This window comes from Larus michahellis, chromosome 1 (genome assembly GCF_964199755.1).
Source record: "Larus michahellis chromosome 1, bLarMic1.1, whole genome shotgun sequence".
Classification (NCBI taxonomy): Eukaryota; Metazoa; Chordata; class Aves; order Charadriiformes; family Laridae; genus Larus; species Larus michahellis.
In genome coordinates this window covers 178,328,856-178,345,684 of record NC_133896.1, presented here as the reverse complement: position 1 = coordinate 178,345,684, position 16,829 = coordinate 178,328,856, and the positions used below count along the sequence as shown (strand labels likewise).

The window sequence follows — 16,829 nt, the reverse complement described above, 5'->3', positions numbered from 1 at the left end:
TGCCTAACTGCCATATTAAAAAACCCACACCTAATATTTTCAGAAATGCAATAAATAAGAACAGATGATTACTTCCATTTATCAGAGCTTTAGGTCACAACAATAATGAAAAATAATTCCTTGCTAAGCATCTGAAATGCTTTATCCAAGGAACATTTTTAAATCTCCTGAACGTGCTTCTCAAAATTTAGGGGTGTTTTTCAATACAATTTAGGGGTGTTAGGACTCATTTTTTTTCAATACAGAAATCCTGCATGTGAACATACCTACTCTGTGCTGATTCCTGATTTAATACACTTGCATTTTTCATGTTTTCCCTTACTTTTCCTATTAAAGGTCCTTTATTTCTTCCGATAGCCTCAAGCAGGGTCCCCTTCCAGTCTCCTAAGCAAACATTAACACTTACATTAGCCTAACACTTGTAAAGCAGCTTTTCTGTTAGGGAAAGAAAGAAGGCACCGCTTCATCACTGAACTAATCCCACAGAGAGACTTGATCTATTTGTGTTCCCCTTCCAACCCCGCTCTCCCAAACACCCTCTTCCTTCTCCCATGCTTTGGCTAGAGAAGGAAGCAAACCAAAGCATATTCCATTGGAAGTTATTTTTCAGCAGTAAAAGTAAGCAGGGAGGTTGGGTTTAGTTTAAGACTATGCCAAAATTCGGCGCATCATCTTGGATTACATTTTGTGAAACAAAGACTGAAGTCAAGGACAACACCAGCTTTCATGGAAAAAAGGTTGAAATCCCGTTTCTGCTTTCACCAAGAAATAAAACGGAATTTAATCCCATGCCCATTCACTCCTCAATTTACTTCTGGAACTGAGAGGCAGTCTCGGCGTCAGGACGACTACTAAATATTACGCCAAAATTACCAACTCATTTCCCGTGGGCCACTGAATGCCCCTGACAGAAAAGAGACACCCAACTCTGCAAGACCAGAGCTGCCTCATCCTGGTAGGATTTGCATGCTTTCATGGGACGCTTATCGCTTAAAACAGTATTAATGAGAGAAATGATGTGCCAAATCATCATTCCGAGCATGTAAGCTAAGTTCGGGATGATTACCAGCTTCCTAAAAATAGCAAGCTCCTATCTGGAACACAACATGGAAAGCAACATCGTCTGTTGCTGCGGTAGGATACATTTAAACGTTAAGATAAGAGTAACCCAGATGAATGAGAAGTGAACTCTATACGCGTTCACCTTGTTTTCCACCCTCATGCCACCTTCTCGGATCCCGTAAGAATAAAATTTGTATATATTTAGACTCAAACACACGATGTTAGCAAATACTGCTAATATAAAAGAGAAGGTTTCACTAATTTATGAAACCAAAGGATTTTTTTTACTCTAAAAATCTAAATCCTGCTTTTTTCAGCTCACACTTTGAATTCTTCCAACTCCTCTACTGTTTGTTTTATACATGACTTCCTTCTTGATTTGTAGTAATCACCTAAAAATTTGAATAAGGTTTAATTTTTACAACATGAAACATGGTCATGCATATTGCAAACATATGCACCAACACATCTGTGTTCAGTCCTTTGATTGCTAGAGTACTTGCATTTTTTTAAGAATAAAAGAACTGATGCCTTAAAATCATATACTATTCAGACCAAAATAATTTGATATTGTATTTTAAGTATACACAACAGTGCACTGTACTATGTAATACCAAGCAATTTAAAGTATACACTTCTGAGGACATCTGCAACATCTGATTTATTTCTTTTTATAATGTAAATTACTCTTGATGGTTCTCGAAGGTTCTTTTTTAACCTTTTTATTACTATTATTGCAGCTGCGACCACGAAGTATATATATTCGGTAGAAGACTTGAAATGGGAACAGGAAGAAGTTGTCTGCAAACTGTAAAAAAGGTTTACATATAGTTTAAGAGTCACAGCATGCTTATCATGTTGATCAATATTATCTCATTTGCATACACTCCATATGGCAGCATTCATCTGTTGTCTTTTGCTTATACTTAGACCAAGGACTCCTTGGGGCAGGGACTGAATGTTTGAACCGAGCAGGGCAACGGTCCACAGTGAGAACTTCCAGAAACAATAGTGATGGGAACAGGACAGAAGTACAGGAAAGTCAAAATAGAAGCTTTTTCTAGCTACCAAACAGTTTAATACTGCTTTAAAAAAAAAAAAAAAAAAAAAGAAACAACAAAAAAAAACCCCAAACATCACGAACCACCAGAAACTAGAATCTAAAATTCAGATGACGAAGCAAACATTTTTTTTGATCAGTGACAAAGTTGTCACAGGTTGAGCTAATACTTCTGAAATCACGGCTGGAGAAGTTTCTAAAAGAAATGGTAAAGCAGATATAAATGAAGGGATATCCAATAGCCTGTGTTATTGTAAGCAGATAACCATATGTGAACTTAATGTAATTCTATAACCAATCTGAGGACGTACTTTATTTTTTGCACACCTGCAGTTAACAAACAGTTAACAAAATTTAAACCCAAACAGTTAACACTGTACTTATTCCTTTGTCTTCTCGTTACACCTAATTTACAAAACTCTGCAGTATGAACTCTACCTGATCTACCTCAACACTCCTTGATCGTATAACCATACCTCTTAATGTCATTTATATCTACTTTATAAATATGAAAATACCCTTAAGGTACATTGGGTATTTTGTACATATTTGGCTTTTAGACTTCTAATAAAATGAATGCTATTGACATAACTTTACACAATGGAAAATTTATTAACTAAACTCTTCAAGGTCTTTTTAGTCACAGTTTTCAAGAAAACTGATTCCTTGGAGAAGACTGACAGGAAAACTCTTTGTAGCATCTTAGCATGTTCTCTGCAAGACAGTAGAAGAAAATCATTAGCTATTCAAAGTAAAACTTCCAGCAAATGTGCCTAAGACATATTGACCTTCTTATAGTCAGGAAATGCATCTTGCATCTTTATGTGCTTTTAAATATAATTCGCCTAAACTGTCTAAAGTAAATCAAAAAACTATCACTCAATCCTCTCAGTAGAAAGGGTAAATTTTAATTGCAGAACTTAAAACCTCACAATTAAAAGCTGTGTTGCTACTTAAAGCTAGCACAAACGCAAGAATGAGAGTTCATGCATACAAATCAGCTTTTCTACCACATCCAGAAGGGTTCTGCAGAATAGCCTGATGAATACAGCCTGTACCTTCTAAATTTAGTGAGAAGGGAAAAAGAAGTGGAATATTAGCCATGTTTTAACAAAATATAAATTCTTTCCTAGTCACTTTGATTTGTGAATGACTTTGTGATAATCCACATTTGATTAGTGAGAAAGCTAAAGTGATGTTGGTAATTCAAAGGTAAGTATGCAAATAAAAAACCGTGATGAAAAATACATGCAAACAGAAACTGGAGAGGGATTTTTTTGTTGGTGGTTTTTTTTTTTCTTCCTGGAACAAGGCATTTTGTGGAAAACCTTTTGGTGAGAAAGCTCAGAATTTATTATTTTCTAATTTAAAGAAAAAAAAACAAAACACTTATGGCATTGTATTTCATAGAGTTAGTCAAACCAACAGGTAGATGGAAGAGAATATTCGCGAATACCAACTACGGGCAAAAGGGAAAAATAAGAGTGTAATTGAAAGAAAAATGACATACTTCTCAACACCGTGTTCACGATTTTATGCCAGATTCTCATCTGTTTTACCTTAAAAGGGCTCCTTTTAGTCAATGGGTCCACGTCAATGTACGACAGGTGAAATTCAAGCCTTTTGTCTGCAAAATCCATCTTATAACCCCTCCTAGAGAATCCAGTAGCCACTTTGCACAGCTACATCAGCAGTTGTGTTTCACTCCGTTATCCTTATCCGCCATCCCGAGGTGGATATGCATGGAGGATTTTGTCTACGCTAACCAGTCCATCAGGAGTCACTTCATTTTCTCGGGAAGTGTCAAGGAGAGAAGATAGAAACGGTGTACAGTGAATAAACACCCTGGCACGCCCTCGCACTAATCTTCTCCGGGAAGAGACTTGGGGCTTAAGGAAGAACTTCCCAATGGACTCTAAGCCATCTCCACATTCCTTATAAAGTCAACAGAAGATTTCATCAAATTAGTATCAAAACAACTAAGCTACAATTTTTGAGCCAAACAGCAGCAACCTGATTGGAATCACACCTCACAGTTTGGAACAAATACAAGTGTGCACTGATATCATCACAGGACCTAAAAATTTTGGATTTTACATTGTCCACAGCTGGGTGAACAGGCTAGGAAATTTCTCCTCAATTACAAGGATAATTCTTTGAATTTCAGTACTAAAATCCCCATTCACAAACTTGGGTTCTATTAATGGTGGCCCAACTAACAGCGGCATGACAAAGTCCCTCCCCCTGATTTACAGGAAAGACAACTGTATCTGAGATAATGGTGGCAAAAAGGAAAAGGTACTGGAGTTGTTTATATATATAAAATATATATATTTATATACAATTTATACATTATGCCTCCCCTGGCCCAACACTGGGTAATGGATATCATTCAATATTTTTCCCCTTGGCACAGGGAGGAGAGGCATCTCTGCCTGAGACGATGGAGGAAGAGCAGATTTGGAGGGGGCCAGAAGTGTCCCTGGGAAAAAGAAGTTTCAAAGACTTCAAAAGCATCCCTCCAAATTATTATTGCAGGTAAATGCCCAGGAATAAGCACTAGCATCTTTTTTAGTACCAGATCTGACTTGAAAATCATAACTTTTTCTTGGCAGAAGCTTTGGGGTATACCTGTTGTCCAAAAAAAAAAAAAAAAAAAAAAAAAAAAAAAAAAAAAAAAAAAAAAAAGAAGACGACAAAAAAAAAGAAAGCAGCTATGTTAGCTAACTTGAATTAGATAAGTCAAGTTTAAGTAGTACTCAAGATCTAAAAAGCAGTCTGAGAGTCTGAGATTGAAACCTAGCTTCCACTCCTAGTTAAAACTGCCCAAACTCAAGCTAGTTCTTTGTCCTCACTGCTAATTTATATCAAGTCAGTTAATTTAAAAAGCAACTTCTTCATAATCAATAACAGTAAATCTGGATTCCCACCTGCTTGCCCTTAATGGGCATTTTCCAATGTCTGGCCTTTTGAGTTCTGCTTGATGGGGCTTCTTGGCCTCACCTTACCTCGGACTTTGAAACAGCAAAGCAGTAGTGAAGTCATTAGCTTTAGTGACATCAGTATATATGCCCAATCCTGCTTAGTTTCAACAACGTTACCAGCATTTGGTCGATGTTCACGTCAAGGGACCTGAATCTGACGAACATGTACCCAACTGAAGGAAGCATTCCCCAAAGAGGACGTTTCTCTTCTGGGTAGGTTTCCTCTGCACCAGAGGTAACATGAACCAGCTCTTCTAGAAAGCACAGTAATCTAGGAAAGTGCACATCTCGTCTTTCATGCAGGCTGGAGGGATCTTCATACTACATATTTATCAAGCAGGGACCCAACTTACTCGGAGAAGGCGGCTTAATTATGTTTATTGGCCAATGGGATATATCTTGGGCAACTTCAGGAGAATTTTTTTGTATCATCTGCCACAATTTTAAGGATTAATATGGAGGCAGGTCACAAAGAGTTCCTCTGCCTCCAGTTTTTTAAAGTGGAAAATAATTCAAAAGGAAGGTGAAGGTTTTGTTGGTTTTTTTTGTTTTTTTTTTTCACTGAACAGGTTGAAAGCAATGGTGTTGGAAGTTCTGGAGTCTGGATAATTTCTGGGTTCCACTTGTAAAAGTGGAAATCAAAAGAAAAGCAGCTGTTGGGGCACCAAAGTCACGTCCCTTTTTACCTCCTTTTACATCCTTTTATTTAGCCAGTGTTGAATATTTCCACTGGAAAGAATACCCTATCCCCATGCCTTACCTAGACCAACACTTCAACGGACACTTTGTGAGAGGTGAGGTCTGAGGGAGAAACAGGCAAATACACAGGTCTCATTTCTTTAAGAAACCAGGCTAAAAATACATGCAACATACATCCCATAATGTGTTTAAAAAGAGATTAAGAAGTACCACCCTAAAAGCACCTAGGAATAAGCTTTCCAAACAGTACCAATCTTCACCACAAATACTGCAAAAAAACAAGGAAAAGTTCACGTCTTCTCTATTTTAGTGTTACTGAAGGATACATAAATGCATTACTTGTTCCTTTTTAAAAAAAAAGAACTGTTTTCATCCAACCATTTTTTTTAAAGACTCAATCTTAATTTTTCCTTTCACCAGGACAGGAAGTTTCAACCACCTGCTTTCAGATGTGGTCTAAAAATCTCATCATTTATTTAAAGTATTTGAAATAACTAACCTCCAGAGATAGTAAGGTTGTGAACTAAACGACTATACAGATATAAAGGAATGAAAAACAGGGTAACATTTCTGACAAAATTCAAGTAATCACCCACAGAAAGAGGTGCCCAGCATCTCGATATAAAAAAAAAAATAAGAAAGAGTGCAGATTCTCAGCTGGTGCAAACTATAATAGGTCCTCAGATTGCAAGGAAGTTATGGTAAATGATACCAGCTACAAAACCGTCCCCGAGCATTAGTCATGCTCCGCTAAATACTGAGCTAAAACGCGGTCCGAAATGCAGCTTCTCAGTTAGACGAGCCTCCGCAAGGAGGGTCACCTTATAAGATACGACTGCCACGCTGTCCCTGATAGAAGGCAGGCGGTGAGGGGACCGTTTTGCTGAGGTCGCGACTGCGTTCCATTGAGGCTGAACTGGCAGCCAGTGGAACAGCCTCCACGGAGGAAGAGCGGCACAGCAAACGGGAGCGGATGCTCAAGCCGCTTTCTTCAGCCATTCCAGACAAAACCTGGACCTAGTAATCTGAATATGAGCAAAACAGCGCCATTTAATTTTCTTTTTATTTTTTTTTTCTGTACAGGTAAATTGCTAGATTTTTTTATTAAATGAATTTAAGTCACAATAAAAATTCATGTATAGTTAAGCACTGGATTATTTTAGTACTCATAGTATTCATGCCGCTAGAGCCTGAAACATCTTTCTGTTTAACACAATAAACAAACTGCTCCTTACTAATGAACCTGTATAAGAATATAGTCTCTGCCAAGGCCAGCCCTCTTTGCTGAGTACATACCAGGGGCACAATTTAAAGCCATCTTAAGTACTGATTTACACAGCCTTTTTTTTTTTTTCCCCTAAAATTTCAAAGTCTTGTAGAAAAGAAAACACCTTTTAAAGAATAAACAAAGAATACAAATGTTGTTATCTGAATGAACATGTGGCAATGAGCTATCTTCCCCACTTTAAATTATGGGAAACCTCTAAGTATGTCAAGGAATCAATAAAAAGGAAGCAAGTCCAACTAAACACTTAATTCTTCTTCAGTAAAATTCTTTCAGAAAGAAAATTTAAAGGATGTTTTGTTCCTAATGTTCCGCCCTTCTCTGAATTCACTGTTCACTCAGTAAGGAAAAACGCTCTATCATTCTCCATTATTTGGGCTTTTGCATATCCTTAAATTGTCAGAATACTAATGTGCTGAGTTATAGTTATATAATACTAATACACTTAAGTTATATAGTTCCTTGTGCAGTTTTAATAACTTCCTTTTGCAAGAATAAAAAAGGAGAAAATCGGCTCCTAACTTTAGGACAACTGAGTGGCTTTCCATAGGTACTGTCCTCTACTTGGAAGCAGCACCCGCACAAAATACTGGCCCAGAAGAGGACAATGGGAATTTTTGTTGTTGCCTTTAACATCACAGGGATCTCACATTTTGCTCACGCCGAAAAGGTGATAAGCACTCTTAATTCCACCATGCAGAAAAGTTCAGTGTTCCCCACTCAACCTGCCCGTCCTGCAACACCACCAATAGCGGTGGATGAAGCATCTTTTCAGAGCACCACAAACAGAGGCATAAGCACTAATAATTGTATCCTTTCAGCTTTTCCCTTCTCATTTATTCAAGCACTCCATACATATTATTCATTACACTGCCTTTCCATAACAAGTAAAATACACAAATAAAGTCAACTTTGCGCTCTCACTGGAATAATTGCTGCTTCCTCAAGTGCTTGCCGTCTTTCCTTCAAGCACCATATCTGGAATTTCACTACAAACCATGAAATTAGGTATCTCAATTTTTGTTAAAATAAGTTTAAATAAAAAAAAAAACAAACAAGAAGTCTGAGAAGCTACAGTCCGCATTATCTATGAAGACTGAAGGTCTGAAAAGAAAAAAAAACCAAAACCAAACAGAAGCAAGATAAAGACTGAAACTCTTAGGATTTTGAGGCAAAGTCTGAAATTTTAGGATGACAAATCTGCGTGTAATTTTTCTATGGGATGAGAATGGCGTATCGATGGAAAAACACATGCTATTACTCACATACGAATACGACGTACAACAAAAAAAGTACCATTAGGTAGTACACTTCCAGAAGTGCGTGCCAGGGACACGCATTAAGACAGGAGAGTGAGGACTACCAGGATGGTAGACTAGAGTGTACCTAACTCAGGGAACTGGGCAAAGCCTTCTATCTAGCTTCTGATATTATGTCAGCATCAGTCTAAGCAAAGGTGGCAGACACTGAAAGAAATACAATCCAGTGCCGCTTCTTGTGGAGTAGGTGATAGATTCAGCTTCTGAAGACTGATAAATAAAGTGAACCAATAAATAACGAGTTCTTTAGTATTTCCCTCTCCGGTCATAAGTGCAAACTTTGAAAGTGCAACCAGTACAATTTGAATTAATTTACAAAACGACATTCAGAAGTTTGTGGAAGTGCCTGAAAAATGTCAAAACATCTAACTATGTTGAATCAGTATTCCTTACATAGCTTCTTTTATTGCCCACTTTCATCACCCATTATAAAATATACACACAAATTCCTTTCTGGATATAAGAATAGTTGCATAGTATTTATTGCTGCTTATTAGCATGCTCACTTTGTTGATAGATTGCCTTCATATCATATGGGGGGGAAGAGGAAATTGGAACCAAACCCAAAGAGCAGTTTAATTATTTTAATTAATTCCAGCTTTCAAAATAATGCAGAATGCTACTGAATATTTAAAAAGCTATACAAGCCAAAATACGTTTATGCTGTGTAGTACAAAATGGAACACAGTGGAAAGGTACTCTTATAGGCTCTTTGGTAAGTCACACTGGAAGATATCGCATTCTAGACCATAAGTGTAAACGCAAGTAGGTGGTTTTGATGGTGTACGTTAATGCAAGCTATAGATTACCAATAATATCAAAAGAAAAGCGCATTTGTAAAACTGATAGCGAACCCAGTGAAGACAGACTAAGATACATGCAACCAAGAAACACTCTTGCTATGGAATTAGGGGTCTTGGGCTTCCTATATACATTCGCTCCATTTTAACGTATTGGACCAACTAACTAATTAGTTAAAAGTAAAAGTGCCACCTGACGAACCTTCATAACGAATGTAAACTAAACGGGCGGGGAGGTCTATAGGTGTCAATCAATAACAAAATGCAAACTGTCAAGCTTGCTTTGCTAACAAACTGTCACATCAACAATATGCAGCTAATGACTACAAATTAACTGTATACCAGATGCTTGACACTTTGTTATGACACTTAGCAAGCGAGTTGACATTTGGGGGATCAAAGCTTCTTTAATTACACTTTGTATAACACGTGCAACCTTTATGCTAATGTCCACATATTCCTTAGAGCAAGCCCGTTCAAGTGAAAGAGAATGGGTTTGGGGGACTTCGAAACATTCCGGTAAATTTGGATTTCAACTGAAACAAAACTGCTTGAAAGGCTTCACATCATTATTCAGTATTATCACCTTATCTAAAATAACTCTTTAGCTTGATGTACTATACCATATTCACTCACTTATAGACACCCTCTGCGTGAAATAATGCATTTTCAAACAGTGTTAACAGCATCTATAAAAGAAAGCAGCACCAGACACACTGCATTTAAAAGCATCTCTGTGTTCAAACTGATGTCTAGAATCAATGCTACACATTGATATGTCTTTTCAAAACCAAAGCAATTTCCTCATCACAGAAGCAAATGTAGGACACGGCATTAACAACATTTTTATTTAGCCAGCACTTATTATATAGTTTGTCATACCTTGGAATATACACCTTGGAAAGGGTATAAAGTAAAAGCAGCCCGAGGTTTGCAAATCCTTAATAATATGAGCAAATCCATTGGCTCACTGTGTTGTTACAAAGGTGTGTTTTCAAAAATTTTTATTCCTTAAAATGGAGGTCCCCACATTACACAGGAATTATAGGCAAGTTTATGACTACATATTTCACAGGGTTTTGTAGGAAAAAAATAACATCATCCTAAATGCTAAAGAATTCTCTTAGCACGGAAAAACAGCCTTTAAAGCAAAACATAACATCAAAAGGAGTATCTGCCTTCCTACTTTGGACAAAAGTGATTCTTGGAAGAAATACTATAAAGGCATAAATTCAAATGGCTTTTTTTCCATCCTAGACACCCAACTCAGATTCTTAAATACATTTTTATTTGGATTGCATTAACACCCTTTAACACCACTCACCAATTCAGTTTTTACCATACAGTAGTTATTACATTAGATGTTAACTCTGTTGAATGTTAACTGCTGTGATTGCTATAGTGCATCAGTGGAGATGAACTCTACAGAGGGTTCCTTGATATCTTTGGGAAAAGCTTTCAAACTGCATGAAGCACTGAAGTTGGGCTTACATGTCTCAGCTGCCTGCCAGGTATTTTATTCTCCTTGTTCTATGTGAGCTAATAACTTGATTTTCTATAAAGTCACAGCTTTGTGCAATTTCTGTCCCAGCTACAGAATTCTAATAAGCCAAATCCTTTACACCATTCTTTGACGCATGCTTGCATTATAAATTGTGTTCACTGATTCATCTGACCTAACACAGAGGGTCTAAAGCATAAGCGTCTCCATCTGAGCAAATCATTCCTTACCCTCAACTGGGAGGAACGGGAACTTTTAAGGAATAATTCATCTGATCTGTTTTAGACATTCACATCAGGAGCAGATGAGCAGAGTATGTATTCCTTTTTTTTTTACATACCTCAGCTGCAGATGAATCCTTTCCTTGGGGCTTCCAGTAGGATCTACCAAAGAACTATTCTATGGAGGCATCTACAAGGTCATGAAAGCAACACCTGTAGCTTGTCTACATGAGTGGCTTAGCAAAGCTACTCAATGAGGCATCTACCTCGTGATCTGGATGGCAAATTTGACCACTTCAAGGTTCAGCCTACCACAATTATTCAAAAACATCTAGCAGTCAAAGGCAACAGGAAAAATATTAAGCCCAGATGCTTCCTAACCGAGCGTGGGATACAAAAAAAGGCCAGTCAGGGCTGTAAATGAGAGCTTGACCACCCAGCTGGATACACTGTGTGAAAAAGGATATTAGCATGCAGAATATTATTTTTTTTTGTTTTCCAGGATTCACTTAGATCTTAAGGTTCCAAGAGTGAGAACAATGCCCCCATGACTCATATAGTATCAAAGCCATGTACGTGATGTTATTTATCCCCTCCTATGTACTCTTATACTTAATTATTTCATGCTGGATGCAGCTTGTTTGTGTCATATTCTAATTAGTGGTAAAAAAATTGTGTATTTATCTGCTTTCCATTACATGGCACAACACTGCATGACCATGGATACACATGGTTTTATTAGAAATCCTTTTAAAGCATCACCCATCATCTACAAAGAGCAGCACAGAAACCAAAAAGCTGCAGAGACAATCACAGGGAAACATAAAGTGAAAGTCTGTTGTGTGAATTCCCCATGCAATGCTCAAGACTTAATGGGTCTGCAGTGATACACTTCTGAATACCATTTAACCCAGCTATCAACTCCGAAAGATCTGCTAATTCACTTCAGCTTTTTCCTACATGGCAGCAGAAATACATGGTCAAACTAAAAAGATTTCATCCTCGTTCTTACTGCATTTACAAGTACCGTAGTCCAAAGACAGTTGTGTTTGTTGGAATCTTTAAAAGATATTTCCTTCAAAATTAGGTTTGGAAAAAGCCTAGCAGCAGTAGGTCCACATCTTTACTCAGTTTCCCCCTATAAACTATATTTTAGGTAGTGGCAGTGGTGTGATTCTATTCTGTAGTCACATAGAGAGTAAGATTTGGGAAAAAATTGATTTTCCAAGTGCTGTATGTTTTACCAGTTTTGGTTTTCGGATTCTTAGCATGAAGCATGGCTTGCAGAGTACATAAATAACAGAAAAGCATTCCTTAATAAGAAACACAAAATTTCACTTTAATTAATCTGGGCTAATCATTTTTAGTCCTTCTACTCTAAACAAATAAAAAAGGAAAACCAACTTAACAACAGCATCATATACCCGTAAACCTCAGGGAAGCTTATTTTCCTTCATCTTTAAAAAATATTACTCAGATGAAAGGCAGATGTTTTAGGCTGAGAAAGATTATGCAACTGATATAATATCAGTGGTTATCTATTAGGGAAAATAACAGAATTATCATTTCCATTATTTCCTATATGCTGCTATGAGCCATGTAGTAATAATTCTGTGAGTTTCCTAATATAATTTTAAGTGCTACATGTTTGAAAAAAAGTAAAAATTATATGAATATATCCACTTATGAAAAAAGCTTTCACTGATTAGAGCTCATTTCCCTAATATACAGATTTCTAAAGACAGCTCTATTTTAGTTATGTAAAGCATGTAAAAATTGGCATGTGCTCAATCACAGCTGAATCTGAAATTAGCCTGTCATTTTAGACACCATACTTCAGGGGTGGGAGAGGGGAAGCTCCTCCAGAAAAAACTTTTTCTGGAGATTAAATGGCTAGCGGTCCGCTGGCATGACAATGCTTTGCAGGAAGACGACTGGTTTATTATTTTCAACCTTATTTTCAAGGCAGAAGAAAGCAGAAGATACTATTTCTTCACAAAGGACACCAAACGGTACTTGTTCTCTTGGCAGAATGAACAAGCTACCCCATACAACGCCCTGCTCTGGAGCTGCAGTGTACGCTACTGTCGTACCCAAGAAATGGGAAATATCTGACCTGTTGTACACATCCATAGCTACGCCAGATCCCCTTGCTGTGTTTTCCAGTTGATGGAGAGAAACGGGCGATTCCAGGCAGGAATCACCTCATCCATCGGCGGGCATTTCAAACAGGTGAATCATAGTCCGAGAAGCGCTTCTTTCCTTCCACTCAGCAAGGCAGCAAGTTCAAATATTGGTGTCTGAATAGCAGATACCTAAAATCTGGCCTGACGAATCCTACCTCAGACAGGATTTGACAACACAAAACAAAGCCACGTATCTATTTTGAATTTTTGCAGGACAACCGTCTAAATGAACTAGTGAGAGCAACTCAGTAAACTTCTTAAAAATCAGTCTCAAAATCAGGAGAAAGAAAATAGAGACGTCAGGTAACCAAATACCCCATCTTCCTATTTCATCTTGCAGCCCCGCAAGAAATACAATGAAGCTTCTGACTCAAGTAAGAAGACATGCAACTGCAGGACTGCTTTAATTCAACATACATACACGCACATATAGAGAGTCTCTTAGGCGTGAAAATAATCCATCATTTCTTTGGGCATATTCAGTTCAGAAGCAGCTAAGTATCTTCTCATTAATTCAAATTACAAACATTAGAAAGAGCTTGCCTCACTGCTGCCACGTTTAGCTTATTTTTCCCCATTTCCCGAGCAGAACCTAACTAGAATTTTTTGTTCCGATTAAAACGGGCGCTGATTTTTTCAAGTTGTAAAACCAAAACCTATCTTTAAAAACGGCTTAAATTTGTCACCATCGTAGAATTCTTATCTGGTGAGAGTTCGTAAACTTTATGAGAGAAAAATATGATGGGTCACTGTATGAAAACTGAATTTGAAAAAAAAGCTTTTCATCAGTTAACAAAACCCCTTGGTATCCAAGCAGCATGCACATGATGATACTAAAAGCTCGCAATGGAACTTCAGAGGGCTATCAAGCCATGAAAGATCTCATAAAAAGACAAGTGATTAACTTATTTAAACTGAGCAGGAATAGGAGTCCAAACCACCTCTCTGTTATTTCTTCTCATGTACACAGCATTTTGCTTCGGAATAAGCGGATCTCGCTATTGATACTGGATTCATCATTTATCAGAGAATGAAACTAAATTTAGGCGATTCAGCTGGTTCATAGAATACAATTCTGTTGCTCATAAAAGAGAAAACAGCTAATACAATGAACCGCGGATTGCTAATGTGAATTCGGGCTCAGAAATGTGAAAATTCTTTTTTTCAAAAATGTCCCAAATTTATTGATTAGTAACCTACTGAGCAATTTTACTGATTTACATCTTTGTATGCGTTTCCATAAAACCCCTTGATTTACCAGCTGTTTATTTAACGGCATTTTAAAAATAAATATTTAAATGAACACAACCCACCAAAAAAAGTACTCGCTACAATTAAAAAGCCCTACAGCAACTTGGTAATGCGTCCGTAATCAGGACAGAAGTAGTTTGTGGGGTGTATTACAGTTGTAATCCAGTTAAGAGGACATATCCGTAACAGATGAAAGTTTGCTCTCAATTCATTACCTCTAATAAAATCTATTGGATCGAGCACAAAAAGCTTGACCAAGGGAATGGTAGCTAAATACACGAAGTTCAAAAGAAAAGAAAGCTGTTAAAGGACAATCATTTAAAGGTTTTATGTCACTTAACAGGCCTATAAAAAGTTCAAAATAGTTAGGTAGGATAAATATTTGTTTCACAAAATGTAACCTGGTTAGGATGTTTATGGCTAAATACCGAACATTTTACGTGTTAGCAGGATAATGCAGCCATTTCAAAACAGACAACACAGAGGGGTTAGACCATGGTACCGTGTTTGTGCTTACGCCCTGGAGAAACACTTTAATAAATCAAGAAGCTATCTATGGAACCGAAAAAAGAGAGCTCCTATTCTCCTGTCAGGCAGTACACGGACTATGGAAATACAGTCCACTATTCCGTACACTCCTCAGTATTCCGTAACCAGTACCTGATGTTCTATATATAGCAACCAGTATTTATTTTGCTCCTGAAATTAAACATGAAAAACAGTCGGAGACTCATGTGTTGTGTTTTTTACTGCTTGTTGACTTGTCACATGAAACGGGACCCTGGGACATGACTACCATAACGCAAAGGTAAATCATTCAGGCTCTGTGTGTCCTTGGCTGTCACACGGGTTTAGAGTTATCTTCTCAATTTTTGTTTATCTTTCCATCTCCAACCGCAGTTAAGGCTAGACTACTATTTGGGGGAATACTAAGGGGGGAAACTCCAGCCTGGCACTTTTAGTGATAGCGTAAGTAACTAATAAGTAAATTAATTAATTAATAATCTTCATTTTAAAAGTACGGGCAGATAAAGATTATTTGCAGAAATTTGAAGCGCTTACCACACAGCCCCCATCATAAAACTGTTACAAACAGTACACATCAAGGGCCTGTGAACCTATTGTGCAATTTTAAGCTTTCTCGCTCACACTGTATTTACAAACGGGGTGCCCTCCTTTCACTGAAATGTAGGTATCTGCAATGTAGAAATACCCGCGTGGCACAGCCACCCTAACATACTTCTTTCATAACCAGTGGTGCAACACAGGAACTTCTACAGTTTGCTTCATCCGACCAGTTTTGAACGTCTTTATAACGAAGTGAATAACATCTTAAAAATACGGTTCCTTGACTATCAAGCCAAAGGTCACTGGTCTCTTCAGATGGAGAGCTGTAGGCTGTAGATGTAAACTGGGATGAACCGACTCCACCACCGCAGATCAAAGCTTTTTGAACGCTGCAAGTACAGGTCCTACTGGTGGGAGCCTTAGGAAGTTTTCTCCATCTCTGAATTACGGCTGACGTGTACGGTATGCATTGCTTTACCCAGGAAACAGCGTAAGAGTTGAGGGCAGTATGAGCAAGTGCAGAGTTTTTCGGGACACTGTTGGAGGATTGTGTGAAACAGAAAGAAACAAACCTAGTGCCTTTCGAAAATAGTTCCTGGAGTGGACTACCACCAGAACTACACTTGCATTTTGTTTCAGAGGGAAGCAGCTGGTTTATCCCAAAAGAATACAAAAAAAGTGGTGGAGTGTGGGCAATCAGGATCCAGAAGTAAAACGAGAGCTGTTTTACAGCATACAGAAACCAGCTCTACGTAAGGCACCATACACAGAATTAAAGAAACAACATCCTAGGTAATCGTTTAAGAGGTGGTAAAGAAACTCTACCCCAGAACACAAATATTTTAAATATATTTTGGGCTTTCCTGAAAAAGTAGACTAAAATTTGACACCTTTTACAACCATTTTAGTTGTGTAATACTCCAAAATATGTATTTTCATTATGAAAACATGCAGGAAATATATAAAATCAAGCTTACGGTTTTAAAACAAATATGTAGTACGCAAATACATATATATACAAATGTATACGTTGTATACACATCAATATTTAAAACCATTGTATACATTGCAGCTACACAGCTAATTGATTCATTTTTTTTCAGTGCACACTCTAAGATGCCGTATTTAAAGTACCGCAGGTAAAGTCTGCAAGAGTGTTTTTCAACTACATTGCAAGTATACCATTAGCTTGTCTTGTTCATGTTAGATATCTGTTTATGCCATGAAGTTCAAACAAACATGTGACTTCTTTAAATTCTAAGCAAGCAATTTGTAGGCTGCTCATCCATTATCTCCAAGCGCACTCTCTGTACAAGGTCTACTAAAGTAATGGTTCTTTCATCAAAGCCTAATGGTTTGTTTCAAATAATCAAAGTAGTGTTTATATCACTGT

The 16,829-nt window shown here is 37.5% G+C and overlaps 1 protein-coding gene across 6 annotated transcripts in view; it reads right to left on the bottom strand.

Annotated features, from left to right (window-relative positions):
- Positions 1-16,829, bottom strand: part of DACH1 (dachshund family transcription factor 1) — a 365,270-nt gene that overhangs the window by 306,723 nt on the left and 41,718 nt on the right. The window lies entirely within an intron of this gene.